Here is a 13,123-nt window from a genome sequence, read left to right as displayed (position 1 = left end):
TGAGACTAACAAATCAATAGAAACCTTTAGTGAATTGAAGAGTCGATGCTTTGAAAGAACAAACAAAATTGATAAACCCCTAGATAATCTTATCAAGGAAAGGAAAGTCATGGGATGAAAATGAAAAGTGTGAAATTACAACAGATTTGTTATGGATTAAGAACTGGTGGTCAACTTAATGCCAGCTGGATTACATCAGCATGGCATTGAGCGAAGATGCTCCACCTGAGGAAAGTTGCCAGGATAAATAGGTGGAGAAGGAGGTGTTGAGGGTTGAGGCGTTAATGAGTTGTTGCATGGGAGGCATTGTGGGTTCTCCCATGAGTTGCTGTGTGAGCCGTTGGTTCTCCTGGAGAAGCTCTGGTCATCGAGCATTGCTTCCTGGCTCTGGAGGGGAGGATGTGTGCCGCTTCATCTCCAGGATGAACTCGTCTTGCTGCTTCTTGGCATGTATCCGACTATGCTTGTCATCGGAGGAGCTCAGGGCCTCTGTGTTGCTGAGGATGGCTGTGGTGCCTTTCAGGATAACTGTGGTCTTCGTTGTGAGTGTGACTTCTAAGCTCCAGCATAGAACCCTCATTCCCCTAGCACAGATCCTTCACCCTGCTGGCATAGACTTTCTGGCTTCCATCACCGACCGTTGGGCTTTCCCAACATGAACCCATAAAAGAGACTGGTTTGAGTCCTTCCTGTGGGCTCTGGACCTCCAGTTGGACTCGAGGGAGGCATTGTCCTGAGCTCTAGGTTTTTTCTGGACTCATGTGGGACATTGCTGTGGGATTTAGGCTCTTGACTAAATAATCCATATCTTTGGTGTTGCGGACAGATTTCTTGCATTTTCCTGTGTTAACTCCCAGTGACCATTATAAAAATAATATTATAAACTCCATGTCTTGATCCAGTTGTTCTCTGGGTATAACCCCTGACTACAACGAGATTCCACTGAAATTCAGAAGATCATCAATACCTACTTTGAAAATCTTTACTTGCATAGACTGGAAAACACAGAAGAAATGAAGAGACTGTTAAAAACAAATGAATTAGCAAAACTGAGTTAAGAAGATACAAAAATTTTGAATAACCCAATATCAATAACTGAAATTAAAATTGTAATTAAAAACTTACCAAGAAAGAAAAGCCCAGGTCCTGATGGATTCACAGCTGAATTCTACAAGAAATTTGCTGAAGATTTAATGCCAATACACCTCAAGCTCTTTAATGACATAGAAGGTGAAGCAATTTTCCCTAACTCATTCCTGCAGGCAAACATTACTCTGATACTGAAACCAGAGAAAGACTCAAATGAAAAGGAAAACTACAGGCCAGTCTCTGTAATGGACATTGATGCAAAAGTTCTCAATAAATACTAGCAAACAAAATGCAGTAAATCATCAAAAAGAATATACACTCTGAACAAGTGGGATTCAGCCCAAGAATGCAGGTATAGTTCAACATACGCAAATCAATAAGTATAAATAACCATATCAAGAGAGTCAAAGACAGAAAATCACATGATCATCTTAACAGATGCAAAAAAAAAAACTGTTGATAAAATCCAACACTCATTCATGATAAAAAAAAAAAAACCTACAGAAAATCAGAATAGATAGTATCTATCTTATTCTGATGGAGCCATCTGATGACAAGCCAACTGTTAACATACTAAATGGGTGAAAATTGAAAGCTTTCAATTTAAAAGTAGGAATGAGACTAGGAAGACCACTTTTACCACTCATACGCAACATAGTTTTGGAAAAATTAGTCAAAGCAATTAGACAAGAGAGATAAAAAGAATAAGAATGGGAAAAAAAAGAAATTTAATTATCCTAATGCAGATGATGACATGATGCTCTACATAAAAGATTCCAAATATTCCACCAAAAGACTACTAGAGTAATAAACAAATTCAGCAGTATAGATAGATGCAAAGTTCACATTCAAAAAACAGTAGTATTCTTGTACAAAAGGAGCCAATTGACAGAGAGAGAAATTATGGAAATAACATGTTTCACAATAACATCTGTAAAAATGAAATACTTAGGAATCAATCTAACAAAGGAAGTAAAGATCTATATATTAAAAATTACAGTACTTGAAAAAGGTGATTAAAGAGGGTGTCAGAGAATGGAAATGTATCTTTTTCTCAATGATAGGAAGAACCAACATTGTGAAAATGACCATACTCTCAAAACTTTAAAACAGATTTAATGTAATCCTGATCAAAATACCATTAGCTGCAGAGAAAACATTCCTAAAATTCATTTGGCAACATAAAAGACCTGGAATAGCAAAAGGAATCCTGGGCAACAAAGGCAAAGCCGGAAACGTCACAATTCCTGACTTATACTGCAAAGCTACTGGGATAAAATCAGCATGGTGCTTGCAAAAAAATAAATAAATAAATGAAATAAAATGTTTAAAGTAAAGTAAAATAAAGTACAATAAACCTGAGGATCAGTGTAAAAGATTAGAGGTTGAAGACACAATTACAAACACATTCATTCATCTTATTTATTTTTGTGGAACCTGGGATTAAACTCACAATCTTGTACTTGCTGGGCAGGCATGTATGCCACTGAGCTACATTCCCAACCCCGTTCATCTTATCTTTGACAAAGGGGTCAAACATGATCATTGGAAGAAAGATAATCTGTTTAGTAAATGGTTCAGAAAAATTGGTTTTCCACATGCCAGGGAGTAAAATTAGACGCATGTATATTATCATGCACAAAAATAAAGTGAAAATGGATCAAAGATCTAAATACTAAAACAGAAACACTAAATCTACTGGAAAAAAAGTAGGTAGAAATCTGGAAATGTAGGTTCAGGCAAAGGATTTATGAACAAAATGCAAATTACATGGCAAGTATTTCAAATAATCAATGACTGGGATCTCATCTTACTAAAACATTTTGCACATTAAAAGAAATCACTGACTGAGTGAAAAGAAAACCTATAGAATGGGAAAATATTTTGGCCAACTCTCCCTCAGACACATGATTTATATCTAGAACATATAAAAAATTGAAAAAAATCATGCCCCCAATTAAAATCCAGACCAAAAATGTGCATCTCAGATGAACATGCAATCTTCAGATAAAAAAATACAAATGGCAAATGAATACATGACAAAAAGTTCAACATCACTGCTCATTTAAGAAATACAAATTAAAACACTGAGGTTCTATCGCAATCTGGAAAGAATGGCTGTCATCAAGAAATTAAACAACAAATGTTGGTGAGGGTGTCGGGAAAGAGGAACGCTTCTCCACTGTTGGTGGGAGTATAGACTGGGTCAAACACTGTGGAAATCAGTGTGGTAAATCCTCAAAAACTAGAATTTGAGGTCCCATTCAATCTAGGTGTTCTTCTTCTTAGTATTTTCCCAGAAAAATTATAAACATCATACAACAGCAATATACACACACCTATGTTTATAGCTGCATAATTTGTAATAACTAAATTTTGCAAACAACTCAAATGCCCATCAACCAAAGAACGGGTAAAAAAAAATGTGCTGTTTTTATATAATGTAGTATTGCTCAGCTATAAAGAAGGGTAAACTTAAAGCCTTATGGGTAAATAGGTATAACTTGAGACCATACTTATAAGTGAAATAAATCAGACTTGCATGTGTAAGTATAATACTATATCCTTTGTATAAAATACTGAAAGTGTAAATAAGTTCCAAAATGTATGATATATATTGTGAAAACAAAAGGGAAAGAAATTGCTCAAAAGGAAACAACAACTGGGATTGGGGAAAGGAGAAAAGAAGAAAGAAAATGATTATATATATATATATATATATATATATATATATATATACATATATATGTAAGATAGATAACTTTGCCACTAATTTCTGTTAGTACGTCAAAAAGAACAGTTTGTGCTTTCATTGTTGATGGATTTTTTTTCTTGCCTATGTCTTATAATCTTTATAATTACTTTGAAGTTAACAACATGCAATATATTAACTAGTGCTAATGTCTTATTATTTTGTTTTGAAATTCTGTATCGTTTTTGTTTTTAAAACTTAGCAATAAAATTAATTTTAAAAAATATAAAGTAGTAAGCAGCTAGAAATATTTCACGTTTTCAAAGGTATTTTTTAAAATAATTCTTAACCCTGATATCCGAAGGTTTAAATTGTAATACTTAAATTGAAAGGTTAGTCTTCCCCAGAAATGCTCTCATTAGCTTTCCAGGTACAGAATACATCCAAGAAATACAGTCAGTTTGCCCTAAAGAGTTAAGAACTAATTAGAAATTGTGCATTTCACAATTAAATCCACAATCAGATAGTTACATATTGTTTAAGGCAAATCAATAATGTCTCCATACGTTAGGTTTCTCACTTACAAAATGGGAAATTAATACCTGTGTTCTTTCAGGAAATTTAAGTTAAGAAATGTATATAGTCAGTACAGAAAATATTTGGGAAATTTAATATACTTTACCAATACAAGCTTTATCATTATTATGTCCTATGTTCGATCTTACAGTTCACTACCCTTTGCAAGCCTGGGGTACTACGAAATATGATACGTGCTTCTTTTCAGTTTTTCAGCTTCTATTTTCAAATTGGCTGTCTGCTTGGATGTATTCGAGAGAAGCAGCTCTTCCTTATGGTCCCAATCATATGGCTCTTGAGAATGTGAAGAAGAGTGTGAAAGGAAAGATGGGAAATCACTCCAGTAAGGACTCAGACTCTACAGAGTTATCTTGATTTTCACTGTCACCTTTAAAAAGAAAATGAAGGGGAAATAAATAAAAATCTATTCACTCCTCTACTATGACATCTTCCATGGCCCGATTTACCTCTGTGGATTTTTTTTTTTTTTTTTACTGTCAAATGCCAGTAAGAAATTACATTAGGTTTAATTTTATAAATCTCTCTTGAGCTTTCACTGAGTTGGCACACCCAGTCTGAGGCAGGAATCTTTCTTTAAAGAGAAGAGAAATTCTTCCTTTCATTGACTGTCCTGTTTTAGACTCTGATTTGCATCCATGTTACTACATGTGGATTCACAGAAATGATTGGTGGGGAGACACACGCTGCTTGGGTTTAAGGAGCTTAGGGAAACTAACATAGAAAGTAGTATTTGGTTTCCTAGATAACTATCATCTTCTGAGCACTGATGGACAATGAAATATTCATGAGTTTCTTAAAAGCTTCTGGAAAGAATGTGTCCTGGAATGGAGTATTAATGAGCCAGTCTTGTCTGGTTTCATGCTAGGCAGAGACTGTTAAATAATTAAGGTACAGAAAGTCAGAGCTTACACAGGAGGAGGTAGAAAGAAGTAGTCCTTCTGCACTGGAAAGGTTCCTCTGTCATATTGAAATGAACACACACATGGTTTCAGTTCTGCATGCCACAAAATATGTTTTTGAAAATCACATGATATCAAATATGATGAATTTTTTTATTAAAAATAATGCTTAACATTTTTGGACATTATTCAATTTACCTTTATTGAGTGTGATCAGCATTGTGGTAGGCAAGGGAGGAAACCAGACAACTCTGCATTTAGATTCCCCCCCTTTTAGTAGCTTCAACACAGGCGTTGTCAAGTTATGAAGAAATTTACACTATGATCAATTATTAAATTGCTTAGAGGTATAAAGGAGGGAAGGAGATACTAAAGACTATTGCAGCAAGCAAATTTTCATAGAAATGCAGATTTTAGTCCTTGAAGAGTTCAGACTTTCACAGAGAGAAGGGTTTTCACGAAGAACTATAAACAATGGACAAAGTAGACAGAAAAGAATGCACAAAATATGGATTGAGCATATTCTGAGAAAACACTAACAATGACCTCATTGAAACTTGTGTCTGTATTTTTCATGTGGAACAAAATATAAATAACACAAAAATATGTCCCAGAAATGTTGACTCAGTGAAACCAAATCTGGAACCGCCAGAGAGTCTAGATTCAGAAAAGTCAGGGAGAGTGCCCAGCAGAGACTGCCTCAGTCTCTCAGCCAAGTAGAAAACTGAATTCTGAGGTTTTATGCTTGTGAATTCTCTGTATCAGGTCATGAAAGCAGACATTTTCACAGCCTTGCATTAAATATGCAAAATCTTATGGTTGTTTCATGAGAAAGTGTTCATGCTGTTTCTCATGGTCACTCATCCATTACCCTCAGAACTGTCTCAGCAAGGCTGGAATTTGCAGATATTTAATGACTACATTTGCTTGTTTATCTTTCAGTATTACTTAAACAACTGTTTCTCCATGAGCACCCACTGAATGCAAAGATTCAAGAATGCATCTCCCACCTCTGTCTCTTCCAAAAGATCACAGTTAATGCTTGGGTAAATTTCCATTTAGACTTCTTTTGTCCTATAGAGCATATACAAGTTTCTATTTATTTATTTTCTACACTTGTAATTTTGTGGTATGTGGAAATACAACCCTGATTTTACTGCTTTATGTTATTTTAAAAATGTTTCCTAAGTCAGTAGAGTAGACTTTATTATGACAAAGCATACTGTATTTTATTGAAATATTTCTTACTTTTAAATATCTTCATTTATAATAACTTGTCCTTATGGTTAACACTCAGATAAACATTAATTTCAGTTTATAATCAGTTGTTTTTTTCCCCAGAGTAAATTCCTTGATTTGAAATATCTGGATAAAAATATCTTAGCATTTTAGTGATTTTTGGTTTACATGATTAAACTTTCCTAAAAATATCCACTTGTCATTCATTTAGTATATTATTAGGTCCATGTGTTTCACAAAAGAATTCTTGTCAAGTTGGATTTTTCTCTAATAAGATCTTGCCAATGTGGCAGATGAAAATAAAGACATTGTGTTTACTTGCATTGTTTATGATATGAAACATTTTCTCACATTTTGGATATTTCTATGGGTTTTAAAAATTTGTGTGTAAGTTGCTTCATCATGAACTTTGCCCATATTTTTTATTTCTGTATCTATGCTTTAGCGATTACTAACAGCTATAATTATTTTTAAAGCTCCCATAAAACTTATTATAGTGCAAATTTGGTTTGTTGATTAATGAAAAATTATCACCAAGATATCTCAAACTCAAATTTACACAGTGTAGGGAGAAAATTTGAATATTATGACTATTTTGACACATGATGAACTAGGTTCAAATTACTAAGCATAAACCTTAGAGGTTGATCATTTCTTCTAATAAAATTTTAGGATATTCAATCAAATCCAGAGTCTTTTTGCTGATTTTCATTTCTTTATTATATACAACCCAGAGCCTGTTAGAAACTATATAAAGGAAAATTTCTTTTTGTTGTTTTTGCTTTTGTTTTTAAAAACATGTGCTAATTTCATTATATTATAAAGAGATAATTGTTCTTTAATTGCATGTAAATATTAATTAAACACAGTTCCATACTGAAGCTGTTAAGCTGAAGAACATTTATCATCCTGCCTCCTATAACACACAGGAAAAATCTCATGCCTTATGGGTACAATTTCACTTCTCTGGGACATTTTTTCTTTCTTCACAGTCCTCCCAAAGTTACTGTTCAATTTGTTTTTTGACTAATCTTCAGTGTAAAAATCTCATTTTATCTGTTTTTCTTACATCATTTTTAGTTTTAAAAATTATTTTTGTATCATTTTGCTAAATCTTGTAGCCTGAAAATTACTTCTTTAAATAAGAGAAAATGGCCTGTAAAATACTTTCATCTTTTAAAAATAATATTTAATTTGTAGAGTTAGGAGAATGAAATCTTAATATCTAGCATGGATCAAATCATTCAGTATAATACTGTGAAAAAATAAGATTTTCCTGTTAAAAGTTTATAAATGGCTTCATAAAGAAAATTCCTAATGGAGTCAGCTCAACACCCTTACTATTAACTAAATACCTCATTATATAAAAGTTACCAATTATCACTGAAATAATGTTTGAAACCCTGGAAAGTAACACTATTTGGCATAAAATTTAAGTAATTTTCTTTGTCTTGTAGTAGTAAAAGTCAACCCTTTCCGCTAGCATGGAAAAGCAACCTTTTGGGAGACATGGTTGAAAGATTCTACATTTATCACTGCTTAACACATGAACTTGCTTTGAAAATATCAGAAAGAACAAACAAATAAAAATGTAATTACATTCATGAAGAAGTACCCATTAATTTTGGAGGAGATTTAATTTTCAAATGGCTGAATCTTGGATTCCACTTAACAGAGAAAACATTAGTGATAGTTACTTTGTTTACATGTCACTCAAGAAACATTTTATGACCAATTAGGCAGAGCCAAGGCTAGATTTCATGTGCAGTTTTCTAAGGATATCATTTCTTGTAAAACATGGTAAGGAAGGACAGCTGGTTGCAGCCAGCTATTCCCAATCACTGGCAGTAAGATCATCACTCTGTATCTTCCAACTTTTCTTGACACGCGGGTGATACTCTCAATCACCTTTCTCTTATCTCATTCTTCATCTGTGTTCTCTTCAGTCCCAAATTTTAACTAAAACCTCACTTCTATATATGGGTCCACTTTTCTCTAAATGTGTACTTGTTCATCTTAATCTTGCTCCATTTATTCAATTTGATCAGTGCTCTGCCTACTTCTAATCTAGATACCAAAAATCTAGCTGATTAGCTATGCCTCTTAACTTTCCCTTAGAAGTATTTCTTGCATCTGACTGGTTCCTAGCACCCTCAGTGTTGCTATATTTAACAAAGCTACAAGCTCTAATAACTTACTATTTTTTTACAGCTTGTTTTAATAGCCTCTGAAATAGTCACTCTTTGTGACAACTGCAAAATCTTCCCCTCACTGACCTCATTTTCTATTAATATAGACATATAATGGAATACTACTCAAGCATAAAGAGTGATAAACTTGAGGCTTTTATAGGTAAATGAATTCAACTAGAAACCATACTCATGAAATAAACCAGACTTGCATGTGTAAACCATATTGTCTCATTAGTGTAAAAAATTGACACAGTAAACAAGATGCAAGTTACAACAGATACAGTAAAAGAGAAAGAAACTGCTCACAAGGAAATTTTATTGTTTAATCAGTCTTACAGACCTGCATCTGTTATTAATACAACAACAATTGTTAAATTCCTATCATTTTGTTTTGAAATTCTGTATTGAAATTATTTGTTGTTGTTGTTAGCATTTTGTTTTTCTTGTTGTTTTTTATTTTTTTTCTTTTTGATTTTTCTGTTTATTTTCCTCTTTAAAATGACAAAACCAAACTGACAACAATCACTCTTCTTTGAACCTGGGATATGCTTGAACAAGAAAAATCATGATTATTTTAAAAACTCCTATCATCTATCTATTTTATCATTATTTTTTTATTTTTCATTCATTTCTGGGACAAAATATCCATGACTCAAAATGAAGAAAGGAAAGGTTTGTTTAGTGTAATATTTGTGGAGGTTTCATTCTATAAGGAGCTGGTTCCAAGGCAAAGTGCCATGACTTAGGGGCAGCAGCCAATAAAAGAAGCCAGAACAAAAACAGGGGAAGAACAAGTCTTTTTTTCTTCCTTTATATTGTACACAGGCCTCTCCGCTTCCAAGGCCAGTGTAACACTCACGAAATCTTCTTGCCCTCCTTTTGCACAGGACAGAAATTTTTACAAAGTAAGAATCTTGGCTCCCTGCTGAATCTTTTAAACTTCTAAACTTCTCAAATTGATACCATATATCAATCATAACATTTTACCCCTTGTCAACTTGGTAACCAGACATACTTTTTCAAACCAGCCTCCAGATACAAAGGTGTAGCATTTCACAATTTGGACACGATAACATAAGTTTAAAGATCCTTACGAACCAGTATTAAGTCTATCAATATTATATTTACATTAGAATTATAACATTCTGTCCTTGACCCCCCAAGACTCATCTATATCCCTTTATGCAAAAACATTTATTCCATCTGAAAAAATTGCCGAAGTCCTAAATTTTGACGTTGCCATAAAGTCCAAACCCCAAGTCTCCTCTGACATGTGAAGCAAACTCTTAGCTGCAACCTCCTGTACAAATGGAACATGCAATGGTACAAGATAAACAGTTTCATTCCAAAAATTACAAACAGTAAGATACAAAGGATTGGGACCAAAGCAAGTCTAAAATTCAGAAGGGGAAACCTTAAGTCCTATAGTTCTAATTGCAGCATCTGAAGCAATATGTGAGCAAATTGTGAGCTCCAAAGGGCTTATGTTACTCCATGCCTATGTGTTGTAGCTCCCATGGCTTCTTTCTTGGGCTGACTTTGCTCTCTGCCTGTAGCTTTCCTAAAATGATCCACATTCTTGGCTTTTCTATTCTGAGGTTTCTACTGCAACTTTGGCTTCACACTCAGCTTCACACATTGCTCTCTCAGGGGCACTCTGCCTGAACTCCTAAACTTTCGAAATCAGTATGTAACCCTTTTAAACCTCAGAACTCTTGTATTCTGTACCCACCTAAAACCAGCACCATGTGGATGTTACCAGGGTCTGCCACCAGCTGGACCCTCCTCTCTTTTGGCTGTGAGGTTTGAGAGCTTGTATCACTGGGCACTCTGAGTCCAATTCTGAGAAACAAATTTTCTATGCCCCCATCGTTCTGGAACATTGTGCTCTGCGGCTTTCACCTCAAAGCAAAGTCTTTCACATTGGCAATTTTGAGGCTGCAAAGGTTTGAGAGTTGCTACTTTTTGTAATGCCTTCAGCCATCTTTTCTATTCTGTTCCTTCTCAGCAATGGAGACCTCAGCTCTATTTTTACAGTCTACAGCTTTACTGGAACTTCCTTTCTGATCAAATTCACAATATTTTAAATCATCCTGTTGGGATATTTGCTCTTGATTCAAAAATAAATCTGGCTAAAAGTCCCCAACAATAGCCATGTCACTGACCAATATTTCATTGCTTTCAAATTTCTTCTGCCAGGTTAATTAGCCTGGTGCCTTTAATCTTTAGTTTTAGGCAAAGTATCTGGACATGACAAAAATGCAGACAAACTTTCTGACAAGCTATAATACACATCATCTGGAACCTAAAAACCAATTCAGTCCTTCTTCCCAACAGAAACCTCCCAAGCCTGGTCTTCACTGGCAGGATTTCTATCAGCCTTTAGGTTTTCAGGGCTCTGACCAGGATCTCCCTTAGGAGCAGCCTAAGGTATTCCAGTGCTACTCTTTCAGGTGACATCTCGGAACCTTTCCAAACTCTTCACACAAGCCATTCCCCAAAACTCTTGAATCACATGGTCAGGTATAGTCACAGCAACAACCACACTTCACTGGTACCAAATTCTGTCTTGGTTTCTTTTATCTGAGTTCTAGGACAAAATATCTAATACCCAAAACGAAAAAAGAAAAGTTTTATTTGCCTTAGTTTGTGGAAGTCTCAGTCCATAATCAGCTGGCCCCAAAGTACAGTGGCATGGCACAAGGGGAATACTTCACAGCAGCAACCAGCAAAAGTGAGCAGAACAAAAAGAGGAAAAACAAGTCTCTTTTCCTTCTTTATATTGTACATAGACTATCCCCTACTTGAGAGCCAGAGTAGCACTCACAAAATCTTCTTGCCCTCCTGTTGCACAGGAGGGGAATATTTACAAAGTAAGAACACTGACTCTTTGCTGAATTTCTTAGTTAAACTTCTAACCTTCTCAAGTTGGCACAATGTATCAAGCGTAACAGCCTCCATCTCCAGGAATGCCTTCTCTGTCTATCTGCTGTAAGCAATACCTTAGCTATCTCCATTTCCCTTCTCTGCATTATCATTTTTTATGATACTGCTCCCCTTTGGAGATAGTGTATATTTCTTTACTATGTGTCTTTTCTTCAAAAGTGCAGTCATTATGAATGTAAGGATTTTTGGGTCTTTTTTATTACTGAATCTCTCAGTTTTTTAGGCAGAACTTGATACAGAATGACCTATCATGAGTAAGTAGAAAATAAATGAGAGTTAGAGTGAAGAAACAAATGCAGTTTACTGCCTGTGTTCTTGATGCAATGAAAATAGTACTTCCAGGTCCCTAAAACACTTAGGTATTAAAAAAAAACAAACAAACTCAAGTTTTAACCATTTAATTGTTTAACACCAAAAAAAAAAAAGCAAATTAGCTAAGTAAAAAGTCACCACATGACCAAAACGCAGAAGGAGTATTTGATGGATCATGTATTTATGTATTCTTACCTTATCACATCCTACTTATTGAGGTTACTGAGGAAGGATAAGAAAATTAAATCAGTAGGGAAGGAAATGAGAAAGTGAAAAACAAGATCAGGAAAGGATGAAATTAGTGCATATAACTGCGGGCAGTGGCTCCCTATTCAACTTTAAACATTTCATTTGTGAAAGCAAAAGACAACAAATCACTTCAATCTTCACAGAGTCTATAAAGTAAAAATCTGTTCTAAGATAGGACTTCTTTAACGTTGAGATTGGAGTGACATATTCTGTATTATAGTTTATTGAAAATGTCATCTTCCATATGTAATAACAAAAAATCTTGAGTGAAAGCAGGAGCTGCCAGGAAGGCATTCTGACATCACACAAAATAACTGGAGATATCAAATATAAATTTCCTGTCTTTGCTTAGTTTACCTTATCAGAAATATTTTTCACCGTAAATTCTTGCATAGTTTTCTTTTTTACCTCCCAATTTGTATGCTTTATAATAGCTTTTAAAATGTTTCATTCCCAAAGCATGACATTAATGTATATTTTAAAATAAGTGAATGAATGAGTCAATGTTAACATAAAACATTTTAGGATTTCAGTTAAGACATGATACTTACAAAGATAGAGAATGTGACCCAGATAGGTCAGCATCAGATTTTTTTACAAGTGAATTTCATGGTTTGAATGTATTCACCAAATCCATGTTTTGAAAACTTAGTTTCAGATGCAAGTGTTGGGAGGAGAAGTCTAATGAGAGTGATTAGGCCATGAAGGCTTCATTTGCATAAGTGGATTAATGTTATAATAAAGATTATCAATTAGTTGTTAAAAGGGTGGTTTTATTATAAATGTAAACTCTCTCTTTTGTAACTTTGACATATTTCAACGCTGCCATGTTCTTGTTTTTCCCAGCCTCTGGACTGTAAGAAATAAATTGCTTTTCTTTATAAATGCCCCAAATCTGTGGTATGCAA

This window comes from Cavia porcellus, unplaced genomic scaffold, assembly GCF_034190915.1.
Source record: "Cavia porcellus strain 051 isolate PalLab524CR breed Dunkin Hartley unplaced genomic scaffold, mCavPor4.1 scaffold_20, whole genome shotgun sequence".
Classification (NCBI taxonomy): Eukaryota; Metazoa; Chordata; class Mammalia; order Rodentia; family Caviidae; genus Cavia; species Cavia porcellus.
Note: the sequence above shows the minus strand (reverse complement) of the source record.